The 6,157-nt window shown below is 38.4% G+C and overlaps 1 protein-coding gene across 1 annotated transcript in view; it reads right to left on the bottom strand.

Annotated features, from left to right (window-relative positions):
* Positions 1-6,157, bottom strand: part of MICU2 (mitochondrial calcium uptake 2) — a 66,630-nt gene that overhangs the window by 8,788 nt on the left and 51,685 nt on the right. The gene's annotated exons all lie outside the window — the stretch shown is intronic.

Genomic DNA, 6,157 nt, shown 5'->3' with positions numbered 1-6,157 from the left:
GTTTTATTTTCTTGGCTTTTAATCTATGAAAGGTAGACACGTTTTGCAACAGACTTAAGGTCTGTTATTTAAAGTATGTTATTTATCTTGGGGAGCTAATGCTCAGTCATTTGCTGTACTGGTCAGTAGCCACAGGTGATGACAAACTACATAGTCTTCCATCTTTTCTAAATATTGCATTTCCTTAAGCAGAAAACCCTCAGTGACCTGCCCTCTAGCCACACCCAATAAAGGCAGGACAGCTGAAAGACCAAGCATTTCTAAATGCTGAGGAAGGAGCGGGTGGCCCACCTAGCCACACACATCAGCCAGCTGAAAGGTGCAGTAAAGCCAAATAGGAAAGTTAGGGGTTTGGCTGTGGCATTTTTGATGTGTTCTTGCTTCTGCACCCTCTTCTAGTCAGACAGCAAATGAAGCATTATATTTCCCCAGCCCCACTGTGGGCTTTCCACTGCCTTTTCTCAGGCCTAGGTTCTTGCCCTCTCCAGTTGCTTTGGGGCAATGACACTGCACCCTTCCTGTGGCACAGGAGCCGTGCATCTTGCTGCACTGCACAGATTAGGGAGGGAAGCAGGAATTACTTATTTAGGTACAAAAAAATTAATGGATATTTCATTTCAACTTGCAGGCTTGCTCCTGGCAAGCCAGAGTGGGAAGATTTCCTGCTGTACCAAATGCTACTTAGAGCAGCAGCTGAAATGTGCAATTTAAAATTTATATGTGATAGTATCCCATATTACAAAAATTAAAATACTATGAATCATCGCATCAGCATTCTAGGTCACTCTTATTCCCAGATGTGAGAGTTAAAAATTCTAATGAGGTTTTTTTTAAGTGAAAGTTATTAAAAGTTATTAAAAATAACTTTCTGGTTAGGAAGTAAAACTTGATACTTAAATGCCAAGACACCACTAGGGATACTTGCTTTTGTATCTTCTGGATCACGGTGTGATGAGTTTCAGCTGGAAATTCCTTAAAATTTTCTCCAGATATTAGGAAAAACAAGCACAGGAATGAAATTCATGCTCTCCCAAAGTCAGTGGGAGCTTATCCGGGGACTTTGAAGGGAGCCATAATTCAACTACGGGAACAGGATTCTGATTGTAGATGTGCTCTACAATTCAAAAATAATTACACCGGGAATACTCTTATGCTATAGTAGCTTGAGAATAAAAGCAACCCCTAAGTTTCCAAATAACAAAAAGGAAAGGTAAATCATAAATTTGTAAGATGGGGAAAAGGCTGGGAACAGACAGCGCTTTCTTTAAGATAGCCTGTTTTATCCACATTCTCTAAAACACCCACATTGAAGGCCAATGGCCAAATTCATTATCGTGTTACAACAGCATCCAGAAACCTTATCACGATTTATCCCTCATTTTGTAATGTGCTTTACAGATCTATAGAAAGAGGGAGTCTCTCAAGCCTTTTTGGCAACTCAGCTTGAATAGAAGTGAAAATGTAATAAAAGTGGGGAGACCTCAGGAATGCAGCTATTCCCCCTCCAACCCGAGATGTTGCAATGAAGTGCTAGGAACACAAAGCAGTAGAATGAAACACAAAAGCAAAGGTTAGGGAAAGTTTTCCTTCCTACACCTCTTGACCTGAACTGAAAGTCTGCGTAGAGCTTTAATACGCTGATACAGAACTGACTAGCTCTTGTTGCACTGATTTATAGGAAGGAAACTTAACATCAAAGATAGTGGTGGATATACCACCCTGGCATTTGTACCCTGCTTCAGCTCCTCTTTGGACACTGAAGTCCTTTTGAAGACTTGAATAACCCTCTCTGCACCAAAGGACTGTTGCAAACCAGCTGCAAGGTTGCCTTTTTGCGAATCTGACTTTCAAAACAGAATACAGAAAATCTAATAAGGGCTTCACGTTTAACCTTTAGAGAACATTGAGATCTATGCTTGTAAATTCAGTTTTGCAAGTGGTAAGACAGTTAATCAATCTCACCATTTTCAGAATCACAGGCAAAACCCCCTTTGATTTACTGTCCTCAATGTTTCCAAACCAAACATAACAAAACTACTCACTTTCATTTATGAGCATTCTGTAGAAACTAATCAAGCTATTCCTTTGCTAAGTATATAGGAAAGCAAAAAAAATTAGATTCTTCTCAACATCATTACTAAATATTTGGGAAATATTCAGCTTCAGTTATGATAGGAATATACAATCACGAAGCCAGATTTTGTTCCCATCTCCACTTCCTCACTGCGATCCTGGTTGCACAAGATGTAATCTCTATGTGTATTAGGGGTCTATATACATACACACACAAATACACACACACATACATACAAGTGTAGGTACAGAGAGAAATAAGGAGGCAATCATATTCTATTTCTGCAAAGCACTTCCAAATCCCTAGATGAAAATCACTGAAAATGTACAAGCTATCATCACAGCAAAAGCACTACTGGCTGATGATGCTACCTGAAAGAGATCCTGCATCCATGCATTGGCACAAACACAGAACAGCACCCGACAAATGTCAGCACTAGCAGTGTGGTTCAGCCTGGACCATTCTGGTTTCTTAAATGAAAGGTTTCAAATGAAATGTACCAAGGAGTTCAAAATACTGAAGAAAAGAAACAGGACAGGTAGGGACAAGGCATGTTTTGTGTATGGTTACACAATTTGTGACCTTCACGCTAAAGTAGAAAATAAAAAAGAAATAATGAATAAAGATTATTTCTGGTGCAAAATTTTAATAACTGATGAGAAATTTGGAAGCAACAAATCAGATAAGAATATGCCATAAACTGGATTTGAAATGTTAATTTTCCTTATATGATTAAAAGATGCCCATTGTTTAACCATACCAGGAAGTACTTTTTTATAAGCCATCCCAGAAAAAAAATACAACAATCGGAAAGCTTTTTGAATATTCTTTCCATACTCTCTGCACTTTTTCTTTTTTTTTCCTTCAAGGAGATTGTGAGAGATTTAAGCTTGCTTGGGGACAGATTACAGAAAAAAATAATAGCAGTCATAAACTGTTTAGGGAGTGAGTTACTGTCTCCTCTCTTATTTGGGATTAGACATACTTAAACAAGATCAGTAAGGGACTTTTCCAGGGAAAAAAAACAGTGGCTGTCAAGAAGAAATATTTGCTATACCTAGAAAACTAAATAGTTTTCTACTCAGAATAAAAAATAGTACATACAATATAGCTGGAAATTAAAGCACAAATGAAACATTTTTTTGGAAGGAAAAGACCAAAAATTATTTATGTCTCAAAAACCAGGGGAAACTGCTATGCATAAGGAAAAAAAGCATGGAATCCCAAAGAACTTCTGACTTCATGTTTGAAATCTGACATTCTATAAGATGGGGCCTGGTGTTAGAAGACGACGTTATTGTTGAGGTGTAAAACTGAGTGGTGGTCATCTAAACCAGAAATTTGTTCAGGTCTTCTGAGAAGACAGTCTCACCTGGTTACAGCTTCTTGTATTAAATTTACCCTTCTTTGTTACATGATTTTAGGTTTGCTGCCTATTATTTTATGTTTTCTTAAACTCATATGGGAGAATAATAGCTGCATTTGACCAGGAGGCACCACCTTTACTAGTGATGTACATAAACATACTCCAGCATAATTTATATTTAAATTTCCTAACTTTTGCCAGGGAAACAAGCTGTTGCTTTTGAAGTTGTGAATTATTATTAATAATTATCATATTGTCCTTATGTTAAGGACAATAAAATTGGCAAGAGATCATGTAGCAGTCTGGAGCTGAACATGTGTTCCTTGAGTCCTACCTTAAGATCTCTGAAACCACCTTGTTACTATGGGAAAGACATAAGATGGTGTGCTTCCTGGATTGCTTCCACTACTTCTAAGCAGTCCCTGCAGAATGAAGCGGGAGTCCCACCACCACTGCTCAGCAGAGACTGAAAAGGAGCAGCTTTGGTTGCTGTTTTGACTATGTTCTGGAGGATAGTGAGAAAAGAGCTTGACTGGTGTCTCAAAATACCTATGAAAAGGTTACTTTCATGCTACCAGCAGCCCAAGAAGGTTGAAAAGTGATCTGATATTCTGCTTCATGGTCTCATTCCTTATGTTCAGTAAAAAACTGCCGGAGGATTGTCCTTGTGTATATCACCTACCTATGATTTCCAAAGAACCATGCACCAGGTGGAGACAGATGGAGCACAGCATGCTTAACCATTTTCCCTCCCTATAATCAGTGTGCCTCCTGTGTTCAGGACAGTAGGAAGGGAGGCACAAGAGCTGGCTTACATCAGCTCCACATTGCCTGAAGAGGTGTAGCCAGTTTCCATTTTCTGTGTGCCATCTGAATGCAAAGAAGGGAGAACAAGGCAAATTAATTGCCCTGATACATTGACTGTGGCTGTCCAACGTTTTAAATGTTTCGACTGTGGGCTAAAAGGGTCGGACATCACTGGTGTACATGTAGATATAGATGGTTGCACACTTACAAAAGGATTTTTTTTAACGTCAGACAAACTGAAAAGGAGGAAGCATGAGGAAAATATATGTAAGTAATGAGGTAAGAACACGAGTCTCAGCTTTCTGAATTCCCATGTAAGTACAGTGAAATTTCACATAGAAACATTCCTGCCTTTTTAAGTTTCTTTTTAGTTTCAAGGACTCTACAGCACAGCAATATCTGTGTATTTAACTAATGTGACAAGTTTTAGTGTGTCCTAATCAAACCTAATCATCCCTACTTTCTACTAGGTACTACACTGATCAATGGAAAAGCTTTCTAGGCAAGAACTTGGAAAATGATAAAAGCATTTGCCATCATTATTTTCTGCTTTTGACAATGATCTATGTCTGTACAGCTCATCAGTCATCTCTTGTAAAAACAGCGTGGCACTTTGATCAAACAGCCAACAATAGCTTCCCGCGTAAGGTAAAATGTTATGAGAGGCCATCAGATAGAAATCACATTTTCTCTGAACAATAGGAACCCAGCAATGATGTGCTTGATTTACTTGCAAATAAAATCATGCGAAAGGTGATATCTTCACACAGGTTAAAAAGACAGTGATCCTTTTATTCACCTTTCTGCGTGTTAAACAAACTTCACTGTCATGTTGCAACTGAGATGGAGTGTCTACGCGGTGATAAAGAGGCACATTCCAGCTCTACGAAACATAACTGCCACTGTTGAAAAATTACCTGCATTAAACCTTACACTTATCCCACAAATTTTAAGAGCAAGATGTGGGAGTTTGATTTTGATTACAGGCCTCTATCTGTGTGGTAGGCAAAGGTCTTTAACCTACGTGTTCTGAATGTACTAGGTACATAGTTTCATCAGTGTCATGCCTCATTGGGTCAATGTAGGATTTTATCTAAAACCTGAGGCTTTTCAGTTTACACTGTATATGCAAACACAACCTTTTACTGGTGCTCTCTGCCTTTTGTTTCATTGAGAGGATCTATGGTATTTATAGAAAAGGAGGCATCTTAAACTTATTTCACTCACTTAGATTCCTATTGAATCGAGGTCTTCAAAAGAGAAATTTTGTTTATTTGAAGACCGGTGTGTGCCAGAGCAGTGGAGCCGAACACTTTTTAGTGTTAGAAAAATTGCCACTCTTCCTCTTCTACTCTGGCTTTCCCCAAACCTCTACTGATTGCAACAACATTCATCTTTAAGAAGGCTGATGCAGATTCCCCTGCTTCTGAACATAAACTGAAGTAAAACATATTATCCTAATTTATTTTTTCAGTCTGTAAATGACTGATTATTTTTGTAGAAAAGGTAATACTGATATAGATAATCTTCTCGATGCTACAAGATGAGTGTCAAGAGTCACAAAGGTATTTAGGCACTTAACTTCCGTTTATCTCAAAGAAAGACTGTGCATTTGGATTCTGGGCCCAAGTTCACATAGCAAGATGTGTCTGGAGTTCATACTAACAGGAGAAATTGATTTCCCAAGAAACAGAGAGTTTTAACCAATTAAGTTGCGATGCTGTGTAGGTGGTGGTTATCATTACTGATTGAAACAAACATTGGAAGAAAGAATCTCATCCAATTAAAACACTAATAGCTGATACCCGGTTGGGTTTTCAAGTTGAAAGCAACCTCAGCAGAACTTCCTACTCTGATGCAGACAAGGATTACACCATCTTTCTGACATGTATATGACATATAAACTGAAT

Source organism: Pygoscelis adeliae, unplaced genomic scaffold (assembly GCF_000699105.1).
Source record: "Pygoscelis adeliae isolate BGI_AS28 unplaced genomic scaffold, ASM69910v1 Scaffold14, whole genome shotgun sequence".
NCBI lineage: Eukaryota > Metazoa > Chordata > Aves > Sphenisciformes > Spheniscidae > Pygoscelis > Pygoscelis adeliae.
The sequence above is the reverse complement of the archived record's forward strand: the minus strand, read 5'-3'. Positions and strand labels throughout refer to the sequence as shown.